Source organism: Protopterus annectens, chromosome 2.part0 (genome assembly GCF_019279795.1).
Source record: "Protopterus annectens isolate FY-2018-M chromosome 2.part0, PAN1.0, whole genome shotgun sequence".
NCBI classification, from domain to species: Eukaryota; Metazoa; Chordata; order Ceratodontiformes; family Protopteridae; genus Protopterus; species Protopterus annectens.
In genome coordinates, this window is record NC_056728.1 from 636,727,897 (window position 1) to 636,743,785 (window position 15,889).

The following is a 15,889-nucleotide window of genomic DNA, read 5'->3' on the forward strand; positions in this document are numbered from 1 at the left end:
TTTATTTCATCTTATGCAGAATATAAGGCAAATTAATGTACTGATGTATGCAATTTTAATTGGTGTATGTCATAGTTCTATATGTGTTTTCATTGGTTGAACCATAATTTAAATACCAATGTTTTAACTGTTTTTATGAGTCTGAAGAAGCGATCAGCTGATTTAGATCGCGAAAGCGCTTACTCTTGTTTAATAAAGTGGTGTGAAACTGCAAGTGAACCATTTCCTACCTTGACTACTACATCTTAGTTACAACTTTTGGTTTTATAAAGGGCACTACTGTGAAGCTGCAAGTGATTTATTTCCTGACATGGATTATTCCATTTTTATCTTCAGCTGTGGTCTAACCATTGGTCTTTTTTTTTTTTTTCGCTTGAGGTGTATACCAGGCGTTTATCCAGCTATTGTTTTCTTTCACGTGCTTTCTTAATTTGTTTTTTTATAAATTATAGCCCGTTCAATTCTCAGTTAGAGCGTCTTCTGTGTGGCGACATGTGTGAATGGGCGTTCCTTCGTTGAAGGTTGTGCATTAGGCCCGGCAAGCCAGCACGTAAAAATCTACTGCCAATCATTAGCGGACCGGAGTTCCGCTGTGGCGACCCCTAACCGGGAAAAGCCGAAAGACACAAACAAACACATCCTCTTCAAAGTTAATTAGTGCAGGCTGAATGTGAGAATGTGTAGAAGAGAGAGTCATACAAGTCTGAACACTGACAGAGCTGGTAACAGTGTCATGACACTATCAAACCTGCAGTAAAAAACATTCAAGTCATCAGCCAGCTGGTAATTAGCTGCAGTGTAGGGGGATGGTTTCCTGTGGTTTGTAATGTTTTGTAGACCTTTCCACACTGAAGCAGGAGCATTGGCTAAAAACTTATCTGAAGTTTTTTTTACTTCATTTGGTCTTCAACCTGTGGGTTACGGATCTGTATCAGATCTGAGCCGGCAACTTTTACTAGCATCAGCTCCGAGCTCCAAACTCCTCCTCTTACCCATAATACACCTCCATTGCCTTCCATCCCCAGATGTTGTTTGCTGCGAAAAGCTTATTAATCATGATTTCTTGAGCTCCAATTTAGTCAAGTGGGTAAAACCTTTTTAAGTATCCTTTTTCTTCAGAATTTTGTTAGTGTTAGTATAGGTCCCCTTTCTCCTCCCTTTGCTTGGTGCGTCGTGTTAAAGTTTTAGGATAGTTAGAGTAGTTTGTACTGTTGTGTAGATTGTAGCTTCCCCTCCCCCCTCAATGTTTTCTGTGTACAAGTGTTGTGAGTGGGTGTGTGTGTGCCAGTTAGAAAGAAACTGTCTTTTTTTCTTAAGTTATCTTTCTTCTGAGATAGTATGGCTGAAAAGCTTGTTTTCAAGCGTTGCACAGAGTGTGACCATAAATTATCCCCTGCGGATGGCCACACTCTGTGTGTTTTGTGCTTGGGCATGGCCTATCTGAGTGTGGACTGCAGCATATGTGCAGGCTTCAACCCCTGTGCCATTAAAGATAGGAAGACCAAGTTGGCCCTCAAAGGCCTTCTCCCCCCCCCCCCCTTCAGAATCTGTTTCCTCGTCTCCGGCTTCGGTCTAAGCGGCTGCTGTGGGGCCGCCTCTTCTTCCTTGGGTTTCTCCTCCCTCCCAGGCTGGGACACAACCTTCTGTACCAAAGCCTGTGGTAGCGGAGCAGAAAAGAGGTAGAGGGAGTGAGAGTCGAAGACGAGGGAAAAGAGAAAAACATCTCCAGACCTCACTTCACCTACAAATACGCCACAGATCCGTGACTCCCCTCTGCTCCGATCTCCGAGGTTCTCCCTGAAGCCGGAGGAGACACGTTCAGCTTTCTTGGGCATTGGTGCCCCGACCTGCCAGGTCGGAGTCCGTGGCCTCGTCGAGGTCCACCCAGTCCTTGTCTGACACGGATCTGGATAAAATGATGAGGAGGTTTATCTGTACTCGGATTCAGGTGGGGGTCTTGCCCAACCCCCTCTCCCTCAGGAGGGGGGAGCTCGCTTCCCTTTCTCCAGCCTATATCTCCTTCTTCGATCCGACCTTCGGGTTTGGAGTATTCAAATCCGAGGTTGGCTTTGGTCAGGGGGTCGGCGCCGACGGTACCTGTTCCTTAACGCCAACAGCTGGCTGGAGCGTATCTGATCCGACCAGCCTGGATCCGAGCTGCTCTCTGAGCCGGAGCTTGAGTGTCGGATCCGAGGGAGTGGAACCCTTTTCTTCGGCTCCGACTTTGTTGGGCCAGGTTCCCTCCCTCGGAGCTCTGTCCACCTCGGGCCTGGCTCTGAGTCTCTCGTTGGACCCAGGGAGACCGACCTCCTTATTGTTTTGTCAGGAGGTTTGCTCTCCTTCAGCGCTCGACGTGGTAGAAAGGATTATCTCCGCTGGATTGAGACCCCTTATTGGCCCTCTGACTCCACCCAGACCCCCTCGGCTCTGTCTACGGTCCCAATCGTTTTACCAGAGGGACAGCCCATGCTCAAAGCTCCCCAGACGCCCCCCCCCCCGAGGAACAAATGACTTGTGAGCTCCCATTGGAAAGGTACCTCACAAGCATACATGCAAGAGGCATTTGGACTCCCCCGAGTCCCTCACCCGGAGACACGGACTTGGATGATGGAGAAAGTTCCCCTAGGTCACCTCCCGAGAATGTCACTTTGGAGACATCATGTAAATCCTGCACCATCGGGGAGGTTGGTCTGCCCGTAAACTTTCTTCTGATGAGTCTGTGTTCCTGGAGGCTTTAGGCATGGGCCCATCTACTTCCTGGGTGTCCCCTCCCACAGATCCCTTGGTGGATCTGGTCACCTCGCGGGCATGGAAGGAACCTGACACATTGGAACCTATCCCTGAAAGACCGGATAAGATCTTTAAGCCCCTCCATAGACCAACATGGAGCAAGGGCTCCCCCGTAGACACCATGGTGTTAGCAGCAGCCACTAAGAAGGAACTTGTTCAGGAGAGTTCCTCAGTCCATCCTCCTGACTGAGAGTCGCGGATGATGGACCATCTAGGGAAGTGAGTTTATGCTTCAGCTACCTTTTCTATTAGGGCACTGAACTACCTGGCCCATGTCACCAGACTCCAATGCGACTGGGTAAAGGAGCTGGAGGAGCCCCCCCAAGTCCATGTCGCAGGAGGACAAGGCTTCATTCTCCGCGAGGATGGCCACTTTAAAAGCAGTATCTAATACGTCCATGTGACTCCTTTCACACGCTATGGAAGGAGTGGCTAGGGCTGCTGAGTCCGGCATGTCCATGAGGCGCAACGCCTGGCTCAGGTTATGTCAATTTTCCGGACCCTTCAAGGCGTCCTTTGCCATTGCCCCTTATGACGGCTCTACACTCTTTGGTAAGACTGTCCGAGACATTAGTCCAAACTGAGAAGGACGGGAAGACACCGTCTGCCATCAGGATCCACTTCTCTAACCCTCAAAGGTCCTTTTCCCAGAACCAGAAAGGGCAAAAGAAGATATGGTTCCGGAAGTCACAGTATTCCCGGGACACTTAGGGCTCTTCTTCCCCCAGTGGCAGAGGGGGACAGAATGGCCGCCAGCCCAGAGGCAGAGGGGGTCCAAGGAACGTTGGGTCTCGAGAACCTTTCTCGAACAGACCCAGGCAGCAACTCTGAGGGGTTGCCCCTCTGCTCTACTCTGGAGCAGTCTGGGGACGATTATCCTTGCACCTAACTGCATGGGAGTCCATAACAACGGACTACTGGGTGCTTCAAATCATATCCAGGGGGATACTCTATCCCCTTCGTGGGTTTCCCCAAATCTCCCAGACACCTCCCGGACATACTACCCACACAAAGGGAGGCAGCAGCAGCACAGAAAATTTCCAAGCTGCTAGAAAAATAAGCCATCGAAACCGTCTCCCCATATCAGTCCTGATCGGGCTTCTACTTCAGGTTCTTTTTGGTGCCATAGAAAATGGGGGACTCAAGGCCCATTCTGGTCCTCTCTACCCTGAACCTGTCAGTCGCCAAAGAGAAGTTCCGGATGGTCACATTACAGTCCATCATGCCATACCTGCAAGAGAGCGACTGGATGTGCTCGTTAGACCTCCAGGATGCTTACTATCACATAAAAATGCATAGAAGCTCCAGGAGGCTCCTCCGCTTCTGGCTATGAGTCATTCATTACCAATTTCGAGCCCTACCCTTTGGTCTCACCACAGCCCACAGGGTGTTTACCAAAGTGATGGTGGTGGTAGCAGCTCACCTGAAGCTTCAGGGGATTCAGGTCTGTCCGTACCTGGACGATTGGCTCCTCACTGCTTCCACCAGGCGTCTACTCTCCCAAACCAGGGATTATTTCTTGACTCTTGCCCTGCATTTGGGGATCACAATCACTGCATCCAAATCTCTCCTAGATCCTGTACAGGTGATAGACTACATTGGTGCCAGGATACTCTTCAGTGCAAAATCTTCCTGACCTCTTGAGAGAGCTCAAAACTTGAGGATGCATCTCTCCCTGATCTACCACTCTCATCTCCCAATGGTGGAATCTGTGTTGAGGGCCTTAGACTCGATGGTGGCAACCATAACTCTTCTCTCGTGTGCTCGGTTACACTAACATGAGAATTCTACAGTGGACTCTAGCTGTTCAATGGTCCCTGTTGGAACTGCCTTTGACATATCCAATTCAACTCAGTCGAGACTGTCAGTCATCCCTCATATGGTGGATGTGCTCTCCGGACATTTTGGAGTGACTACCTTTTGTTCCAGCTCAAGCTACAGTGACCACGGATGCCTCCCAACTCGGGTGGGGGGGCATTGTTCGGGCAGGACAATCCAAAGCCTGTGGTCCCCTAGAGATGAGTGTGGTCCTTCTAGTGTTGCAGGCCCTTCATGCCTTTCTTCCTCTGGCATCAATTGCTATTCATTCAGACAACATGTCAGTGGTCTGGTATTTCAACAAACGGAGGAGACAGATCGTACCCCCTTTGCCCCGAGGACATGAGAGTGTGGGAATGGACTATCTCCACCGGTCACTTTTTCATCGCAATGCACGTTCATGGACAGTCCAATATCCTAGCGGACAGGCTAAGTTGGACCATTCTGATGCCTTACGAGTGGTCTTTGAATCTGTCAGTAGCGGAACACATCTTTAGCGAGTGAAGTCAACCTTGCTGCGATCTCTTCGCATCTCCTTCCAACGCGAAGTGCAGCAAGTTTTTCGCTCTGAAATCCTTGCCGTCGGAGTCCCCCAGAGACACTGTAGTTCATGCTTGGCCTCTAGGTCTTCTGTATGCTTACCCGCCAGTACCTCTCATTCCGAGGTTTCTACAGAAAGCTAGTTGACTGGGGAGCAAAGTGATCCTCATTGCCCCGTTCTGGCCTCGCCAGGTATGGTTTCCCTTCCTTTGGTCTCACCTTCTGGCAATGCCTTGGATCCTAGATCCCATTCAGGATTTAATTTCACACCCTTCGGGGGTGCCTCATCCGAATCTGGACAGCCTGAAGCTCACAGCTTGGCTGCTTCAGTTCCCGTGATTGCTAGGACTCCTGGAATATCCTCCTCAGATCTGTTTTGGTGGCTGCTCATAAGTCTTTGACCAGGAAGGTTTATCGCAGCAAGTGGAAACGTTTTTCCTTTTGGGCCTATCAATGGAGTTCCCTTTCACGGCTCCTATTTCCGCCATTTTCCAGCTATTTTTCAGCACGGAGCTAGTTCTTCTACTGTCAAAGTTCAGTTGGCTGCCATCTCTCCTTTTCATGTGGGCGAGAATTCTGCCTCTGTAGCCTCTTCCAGACTGTGTAAAGTCTTTATCAAAGGCACCTTTTTGTTATCCCCCACCCCCCCCCCCCGGTCAAAGATCCTGTTCCCCCATGGGACCTTACTATTGTTCTTCAAGCTTTGGCCGCTCCGCCTTTCGAGCCTGCTGCATCTGCAGATCTTACATTTTTATCTTGGAAAACAGCTTTTCTGGTGGCTATTACCTCTGCAAAAGGGGTTTCAGAATTACAGGCCTTGTCCATCAAAGTTCCTTACATGATTTTTCACAAAGATAGGGTTTCCCTTCGAACCAGTCCATCCTTTTTTTCTAAGGTGGCATCACCAGTCAATATCAATTTGCCTGTGTTTTTTCCTAATTTTACTAACAAGATGGAAAACAAACTGCACGTTGGATGTTCATAGACTGTTACGATTCTATTTACATAGGACAAAAAATTTCTGTATATCTGATAAATTGTTTGTATCCTTCTGTAAACCTTTTTTGGGGAAACCTATCTCCAAGGTTACTATAGCTAGATGGATTTCTTCATGCATCCTGCAGGTCTTTAAGGACAGAGGCATGTCTCCTCCAGGTCAGGTGAAAGCTCATTCCACTAGGTCCATGGCTACGTCTGCGGCCTTTTGGTCTAGAGTGTCTTTGGATAATATTTGTTCTGCAGCTACTTGGTTCTCATCTCATACATTTATTTCTCATTACAAATTGGATTTGACTTCCAGAAGGAGAGCATCCTTTGGTTCCGTGGTGCTCTGGAATATCCTTCCATGAGGTCCTCCCAGGAGTTTAGTCGCTGGGGACTCTGTCCCACAGGTTGAAGACCAAATGAAGTAAACTACTTCAGATAAAGAAGTTATGCACTCGCCATAACGTTCCATCTGAGTAGTTGTATTTCATTTGTCTTCAACTGTCCCTCCCTCCTTCCCCCGGACCTTGGCATATGATCAGCCTACGGGCTGCAGTATAGATCACAAGAAAAAATTTTCAGGTCGGGTTATCAGTATAAGGTTCAGCAAACTCGATCTGGGGTTGGAAGGCAGTGGGGGTGTATTATAGGTAAGGGGAAGAGTTTGGAGCTCGGAGCTGATACTAGTAAAAGTTGCCGGCTTGGATCCGTAACCCACAGGTTGAAGACAATTGAAGTACAACTGCTCAGATGGAACGTTATGGTGAGTACATAACATCCTCTTTTTTTTTTCAGCTTAAATCTATCATCATCATCCCTCCCTACCTTCTTTTACCCCCTTTGCTCTCCTAGTCCACAGCCACTCTGTCTTAGGATTTAGATAACTGGGAAGGTCATGTTATTCACATGTATCTGACTGACTTCCACAGCCTAGAAAAACCTGAAGATGGTATTGACAGACGCTATTATACCCTGAAGCCCAAATGTTGGTCCTTGGATGTCTGTCAGTTGGGGATGACGTAAAGACACTGAGAATCAGGTTGGTTGCTGGCTTCTGCATGGCAGGAAGACCCAAGGATTTGTTCTGCAACATTGATCTACTGAAACATCTACAATTCTGGTTAAGTGCAACTCAGCTGTACTCTCTCTTCATATTGATCACTGCTACAGTAGCCTTGGTTATATGGGTTGTGTCCTGCTTCCAGAGCTACAGGACACTTTCCATACACCCAAACTCTTGAGCTGAGTTGACTAAAATGACAGGTTTGAGTGCCAAGCCCTTTAGAGCTTTCCTCCACTGAAGAAAGTTATACTTCTGCATGTTCTGAGTATTTCACTGGTGGCTTGTGCAGTTTTATTTCTAGGCAGGTAAAGTTCCCTTTTGGGAAAAACTTTCCACATATTTTTAATGTTTAAATTTACATTCCTGTTTGGGAAAATATGTTTTAAGCTAGGAATATGTTTATTTGTTGACTGTTGCATGACTTCTCTGTACGTTTAAACAGGAGCACACTTTTGTATTTAATAGTTTAAAAGCTGATTTAAACATTCTAAAACCATTTTTCTTGTGGAGAAACTGGGTTTAAATTATTTTTGTGGCTGATAGTTTGAGTACTTTTTATTGTATTTTTCTTTGGAAAAGTGACTTTATACTAATGAAATTTTACCAGCTTTTGTTGCTTAGTGTCCCTGGGAAACGGGTACCAATTTCAACTTGACTATAGAACAGACTACCAGTCCCACATTCGGTCTTCCTTCCAGCCAGTAAAATAAATTAAGCAAGTTTTGCCATTACAGCAGACTAGCAATTTGCCTCAACCACTGCTGGGTAGGGTTACCACCTGTCCCACTTTGCGAGGGATAGTCCCTCTTTGGGCAGTTATGTCCTGACAAAACATAATAAAAATGGCAAATGTCCTGAGATTGTAGGACATAATTATGTCCTATATTGTATGTAATAGTTGCATAAAACATTTATTCTGTATCTAAAATACCTAAATGTTATAAGAAACAGAAATGCTACAAGAATAAGCTATTATCTAGGCAAAAAAAGTTAAGTTCTATCCTTTGTACTGACCGTGGGTATGTGTCGGCCTGTAAAATCTAACATTTGTCCCGAAAATGTCCCACTTTGGCCATTTGAAAAGGTGGCAACCCTACTGCTGGGTGACTGCTGTGGTCAAAGATGCTGTTTCCCAACCACCCATCTTTTTCTCTGGATCTAGTGTTGTCCATACAACAGTTGAGGATCAGGGGTTAGCCATGTTCTGTGTTGCTGTTTGGGATGCTCCAGTGGGCAAGTGAGAGACACTTTTGTCATTGCTGGGAGAAGGGGTAGGGTAGGTGCCCTTGCTTAGCCAAATGTTGTGCCCATCCCTGGAAACGCTGTTGCTGCCATTAAAAATGTATTTGATGTCCTTCAAGGATGCATCTGCAGTCATCACATATGGGTTGTCCTGCCTCGGGCAGCCCTTCGGTTGGCCGGATTCCAAAGTCTGGGTCCGGCGTCGGCTGATGCCGCCCTTTCCCCGAAGTCAGAGCGCCTGGAGTATAAAAATGTCAGCTGACGCCATCTTCCCCAGTCTTTCTTGCCGCGTGGTGCCCGAAGCAGAAGCAGTTCGCAAGTGCCGGTCGGCCAGCTCCTGTAATTCAGCTACCGAAGACTTTAAAAGCTAAGTACCCCGTTGGGGACTCTTTCTTGCCTCAGCCGATGTCAGATAAAGTTAATAATTGCTTAACTTGTGGGAAACAAATACCTCATAAGGATTTCCACTCTTACTGCCTCCCCTGCCTAGGCCCAGACCACGACGTCTCTGCCTGTTCAGCCTGTGCTTTCTTCAACCGACGCACTCTTAGACATCGGGCGGAGTTTGCAGAGGAATTTTTTGGGGCTAGTTTTTCGTACAGTATGCCACCGGAGTCTCTGACTTCACATTTAACAAAGAAACGGAAGGACAAGGACCGACACACGCAGGCCGCGGTTTCGGCTGAAACCACGGCCAGGCCTACCGTGAGTGTCTCGGTCTCGGCTGAAACAGAGTCCTTGGTACTTCCAACCACCGAAACCGCTCAACCGACAACCTCGGCCCCGGAGGCCCCTGCTGAGTCTGTTATTGAATTTCCAACAGAAACTGGTGTCCTGGAACCTTCCGACACCATTCCTCTAGATAAAACTACACCAGCACGTGGTGCAGCCAGGCCTCCTGCATCCATGTCCATAAAGGCATTCTCTAGGCCTAAAGCTGCTAAACTCTCAAAAGCTTTGCCTCCCAAGGTTATCCCTCAGGGACCCACTACAGGTTCACAGATTCTAAGCTTAGCAGAGGACCTTATTTCCTTAATTAGGGACTCTCAGCCTCATCCGGACAGGGGATCTCAACCTCCTCCAGACAAAAGGCCCAGGGTTGAGCCCTCTGATCCCCACTCCTCAGATGAGGCCTCTGATGGCTCTACTCTCTCGGACTACCAGGAGGAGGCTTTTTCGGCCTACGAGGATTCTGATGCAGAGGAATCTATCCCCTCGGCCTCCCCTCCTGAAGAGCTGTCCTTCGGGGAGACACTTCACACTATGAGAGAGCATTTCCAATGGCAGAGCCAGGAATTCTCTGATTCCAGGAAGAGATTAAGGACTTTCTTGCATTTGCCTCAGCATAGACCTTTGGCTATTCCTCCTGTTTTGAATGTCATTGATGATGTGTATTTTGAGTCCAGCACAACCCCTGATTCTCTCCCTCCGGCTCCTGTCAAACCCGATAGGTACTACAGGGCCCGGACTCGCATCTTTTCCTTTACAAGGCCCACTCTGCTGATCCAGAAACTATTTCCCAGGGCCCTAAAGGGGTTGCAGCTACCACTGCTAAAAATCCTCTCCCCTCTGAAAGGGAGTCCAGAGCTTTAGAGAGATGGGGTAAAAAAGTGTATACTTCTGCTACTCTTTCTATGAGGGCATTAAATTGTCAATTTCATATGATACAGTACCAAGAGTATTTGTTAGATGAATTGCATAAAAAACGGTCTTCACCTGAACCCCTAGATCGCAAATCACTTCAGGGTCTGGTACATAACTCCCAACAGGTTAGCAACCATTTCTTGCAATGTGGTTATGATGCATTGGAAGCTTCATGTAGGTCAGCTGTGACAGGTGCAGTCATACGTAGGCATGCTTGGCTGAAGGAACAATCTCTGCCAGACCATGTTAAAGCAAAGCTTCTGGATGCTCCACTGGAAAAGCAAAAGTTATTTGGCTCCACTGCTCAGGAGGTCCTAAAGAAATTTGAAGAAAAGGCAAAATCTGTACAAACAGTCAAAGATTTTCTCCAAGTATAACCACCAAGATTCAGCAGAAATTGGCCTTCCAAGAATTGGTCCTTTCCAGACACAGAGAGGTTTCAGAGAGGCAAGAACAGGCGTGCCAGAGGTAGAGGGCAAGCTAGAGGCTCCTGCAGAGGACGTCAATGGCAGCCTCCCAACCAGAGAGGTAATGCAGGACCTACAACTGCTGCACAAGGACAGGCTCAATGACTTTACTTTGACACCGCCAACCAGGGCTCAATTGGAAGCACCCTTGGGCGGAAAGCTTTCTTTATTCTCAGAAAATTGGCACAGTATTACAAGGGACAAATGGACACTACAAATAATAGACAAAGGATACAGGTTCCATTTTCACACATTACCAAAAAGAAAAGGCATGCCAGACCTGCCACCGAATCAAAGGGCAAAGGCTTTGAAACAAATCTCCAACTTAATGCAAATGAAATCTATAGAAAAGGTTCCTCTCTCAGAACAAGGCCAAGGATTTTATTCCAGACTATTCCTTGTTCCAAGAAAAGAAAAGCAATGGAGGCCTATTCTCGACTTGTCCGCACTGAATACTTATCTCATTGTGCCAAAGTTCAAAATGCTGACCCTACAGCAACTCCTTCCCATGCTGGGCAAGGGGTCTTGGCTGGTAACTCTAGACCTCAAGGAGGCATACCTGCATGTCCCTATCAGACAAAGTTGCAGAAGACACCTCAGATTTCTTGCAGGTTCAGAGCATTATCAATTCTCAGCATTGCCCTTTGGCTTATCTACTGCGCCCAGAGTATTCACTAAATGCCTGGCATCAGTAATTGCACACTGCAGACTTCAGGGGATTCAAATATACCCATATCTGGACGACTGCCTTATACAAGCGGACAGCCAACAAACTTTGGTAAAACACTTGAATTTATGCCATCCACCTACTTCAGGCCTTGGGATATACAGTCAACATTCACAAATCAAGACTTGTTCCATCCCAAAGAATAACTTTTCTGGGTGCGGATCTAGACACAACCACCCAAATGGCTTTCCTCACAGAAGAAAAACAAAGTCAACTACCGGATTACTTCAAAAATCTGACAAGACAAACTCATCTGACTGCAAGGAAAATCCTGCAGGCCCTGGGTTACATGGCTTCTTGCATCCTTCTGATTCCACAAGCAAGGCTGCATATGAGGAAACTACAATGGTACCTAAGGAGTTTATGGACTCAGCACAGTCACAGCTTAGAAACTTTGATACCACTCATTCCATGCCTTCAAAAGGAATTTCTGTGGTGGGCTCAAGCAAGCCAGTCAAACAGGGGTCTGCCCTTCAGCAAACCAATAGCCAGCCAAACCATTACAATGGACGCTTCAGACCACGGATGGGGAGCGCACATGGAGGGCAGATGCATTCAAGGACTATGGTCACAAAAAGAGCTACGCATGCACATAAACCAAAAGGAAATGCTGGCAGTGATACATGCAATCGAAGCCTTCAAACTCCTTCTGCATCAAGGCCACCTGCTAATAAGGACAGACAACACCACAGTTATGTGGTACATAAACAAGCAAGGAGGCACCCATTCCTACCCTCTTTGCAGACTGGCAATGAATCTATGGGAACTTTCCTTGAAACTCAATATAGAGCTGCAATCCCAGTTTGTGCCAGGAAAAGACAATATACTGGCGGACAGCTTAAGCAGAAATATCATGGATGCTGCACCCAGACATCTTTCTACAGATAACACAATCATGGGGGAGGCCGGACATAGATCTTTTTGCCTCCCCCCACAATCATCAGCTGAAGAAATTCTGCTCAAGGACATACCACCCACAAGCATGGAAAGTGGACGCCCTCTCTTTCAGCTGGAGAACTCTAACAGTGTATGCATTTCCACCTCTCCCATTAATGACCAAGGTCTTACTGAAGATCAGGACAGAACAGCCAAAAGTGATTCTGATAGCTCCGGACTGGCCAAGACAGCACTGGTACCCACTGTTAAAGAGCATGTCACGCACGAAACCATGGCCTCTTCCTCAATGGCCACTTCTCCTGACACAGCACAATTACAAAACTCTGCATTCCAACCTGAAAACCTTGCAACTAACAGCATGGAAAATACCTTGACTCCTCCTCAGGATAAGCTATCCAAGAGAGTGAAGGATATCATCATGGAAGCTCGCCGGCCTTCCACAAGAAAGGCATATTCAGCAAAATGGAAAAGATTTCACACTTGGAGCACCACAAAGGGCCTAGATGCGACAGTGATGAACATGGCACATATCCTGGAATACTTGGCAGAAATGTTCCACAATGGCCTGTCTTACTCTTCCATTAAAATTCATGCTTCAGCAATTTCAGCAGAGTACAATACTGATCCACCTGTCTTCTCTCATCCTCTCCTAAGACAGTTTCTAAGAGGAATTAAAAACATCAATCCTCCAAGGAAACCACCACTGCCTACTTGGGACCTTAACTTAATGTTGGAAAAACTAACACTGCCTCCCTTTGAACCAGCAGCATCTGCAGAACTACAGTTCCTGTCTTGGAAGACTGCCTTCCTTCTGGCCATAACCTCAGCAAGAAGAGTATCTGAGTTACAGGCCCTCATGGCAGTACAGCCATTTCTTACTTTTCATCAGGACAGAGTCTTATTGAGAACCAATCCTACATTTATGCCAAAGGTGGTATCGAGGGTCTCATTAAACCAAGCTATTCACCTGCCTACCTTCTTTCCAAATCCACAAAACAAAGGGGAAAACTTCTGCACACCCTGGACATACACAGACAGTTGCGTTACTACTTGGACAGAACTAAAAGTTACAGAAAAACTGACCAGCTGCTGGTAGCATATGCTGCTGGTGCACAAGGAAAAGCAATTTCCAAACGGACAATTTCAAAATGGATAGGGAATTGCATTCGTTTTTGTTACTCATTTCATGGAAAAACTGTGCCAGCTAACATTAGACCTCATTCCACTAGAGCCACAGCCACCTCCACAGCCTTCTTAAGAGGGGTGGCTACCAAGGACATTTTAGAAGCTGCTACATGGAGCTCCATGCATACATTTTCCAAGCATTACAATTTACCTTTATATTCCAGATCCAGAGCAGGCTTTGCTACGGAAGTCCTGCAGGGCATTTTAGCTACACCATCCTTTACATAGATCCTCCACCCCCAGATTGGCTATGGTATTCTACCCATATGTGATGACTGCAGATGCATCCTTGAAGGACATAGTACAGTTTTGTACCTACCATAAATGTAGATGTCCGATAGGTATGTATCTGCAGTCAGGTTTACCCTCCCTCCTTCCCCTCTGTGGTATTTATTGGGTACTTTTCCCTCTCATAGCTAGCTGGGGTTATCTATTATGGTGTATTTGTTATATATATATATATATATATATATATATATATATATATATATATATATATATGCATATCTATTTCTGTGCATGTTTGGAATTTATTGCATTTCTCCAAATTTAGCCTTCCTTTGAGGGCACCTGGCATCTGGGGCAAGAAAAACTGAGGAAGATGGTGTCGGCTGACGTTTTTATACCCCAGGCGCTCTGACATCGGGGAAAGGGCGACATCAGCCAACGCCGGACCCAGACTTTGGAATCCGGCCGACCGAAGGGCTGCCTGAGGCAGGACAACCCATATGTGATGACTGCAGATGCATACCTATCGGACATCTACATTTATGGTAGGTACAAAACTGTACTTTCTAACTTTCCTGTCAAAAAGAAACTGAAAACTAAACATGTATCTTCTCCTGCTCCAGTTTCACTTAGCAGGAGTAGTTTATCAAGTCTGGCTCAGAGTCTTATACAGGCTTTTGACTGTCCTTATCATATGGTTTCTGGTAGGAGGAAAAGAGATTCCTCTTTTCCTGAAGTAATTCAAAAAAATTGAATTTGGATTGGATTGTGAGGGGACAGCTACAGGTTTTTCTCCTCAGTTTTTATTCGGACTCGGGGGAGAGCATAATTTCTGAATCTCCCCGTCAAAAGTTCTCTTTCTATGAGGCTGTTTCCAGAATGTGTTAATGTTTTTAGTGGGAGAACACTGAACTTTATAAGTTCCTCAGAAAATGCTATAAAATGTTGCAACTGGAATTCTCAGCCAGCCACAATGGAACAGGGGTTAGACACATCCTCTGGCACTGTTCCAGTAGCTGGCTGAGGTATGGGAGAACCAAACCTTTTACTTGGATTAATCTTGGGTAACAGACCCCCTTGCCAGATAAGAATGTATTTTTCCCATATATTTTATGGCATAGAGAAGTTTACAAGAAGAAGAAACAGAAGCTTCGTCATACAGTTGATGATCAGATTATAGCTGTTTATAAGACTGGTGGTGTTTCCTTGGCTAGTAGTGTTCTACAGACAGCTTAATTCTGCTGGCTGTGTTCCCATACATGGCTGTAGTCCTAGATTGGATAGAGATGTTTCTGCTTCAGAGAATGATGAGGTATCTAATAAGGACAATGACAATATTCTAGTTGACAGAAGGCAGACCTGAACTTAAAGCCAAACAAGCATTCACTTTTCCACAGATTGCTATATTTTGTGATATTTTTGCTTGGGAGTAGTCAGAAACTACCCCCTGAGCAAGGCATGTTGTACACCATTATTGAAGACGAAATAAAAAGACCTGTGGTTATCCTCTTCTCTTGTACTGACCTTGGAAGTTGTTTGTAAAGCTACTTGCAAGACACCAGCATCTATTCCAGCAGTCCCTAAGAAGGCTCAGAAAAAATATAGGGTTTCCTCAGATAGGACTTGCTTCTCATTTTCCTGATTACTCAGCTGCGGACTCTCCAGCTGCCTAATCAGCTAAAAGGTCCTTGGCTTCATCTAATCCAACACCCTCTGATAGAGGAAAATGGGTAAATCTTCGGGGCAGAAGAATGTCTGTAGGAATCTAACCGTTAGGATATTACATTTCCACATATAGCCTCGCTAATTTATTTTACAGTGTTTTGCATACAGTTTGAATGATTCTGCTGCATACTTACCTGCTGTGTAAAATTCTTGCATGAATGAAATTTTCTGATTTGACTCGGTCCTCGAAACATGCTTTGAGAGGTGTGCTTGGATGTGCCGAATGCAGCCATGAAAAATGCTGCTGCTTTTGTTGTATTAAGGCTGTGTATGCTTTCTTATGAAATCAAAACCCTCTTATGATTTAAAAGACAAAATTTTGAAGCATCTTTAAGTTCTGAATTGGTGTTTGGGCCCTCTGTTACACAGATTCTCTAACAGTGGTATGGTGGAGGTAAATTAATGCATGGGTATCGAGGATGCTTCATGTGTCCAAGTTCTCCTCAAACAAGGTGCTTCTTTCTAGGGGCAGAATAAACAAAAATCTCAGCCAAGCAAAATTCATGGATTGAAAAGGAAATATTTAGCGTATAATTCTTTGAACCAAACAAGGGGTTTCTTTCTGAAGAGGAATGACTT

The 15,889-nt window shown here is 46.0% G+C and overlaps 1 protein-coding gene across 1 annotated transcript in view; it reads left to right on the top strand.

Annotated features, from left to right (window-relative positions):
• NCBP1 (nuclear cap binding protein subunit 1) overlaps nucleotides 1-15,889 on the top strand; it is a 2,903,332-nt gene that overhangs the window by 2,684,870 nt on the left and 202,573 nt on the right. The gene's annotated exons all lie outside the window — the stretch shown is intronic.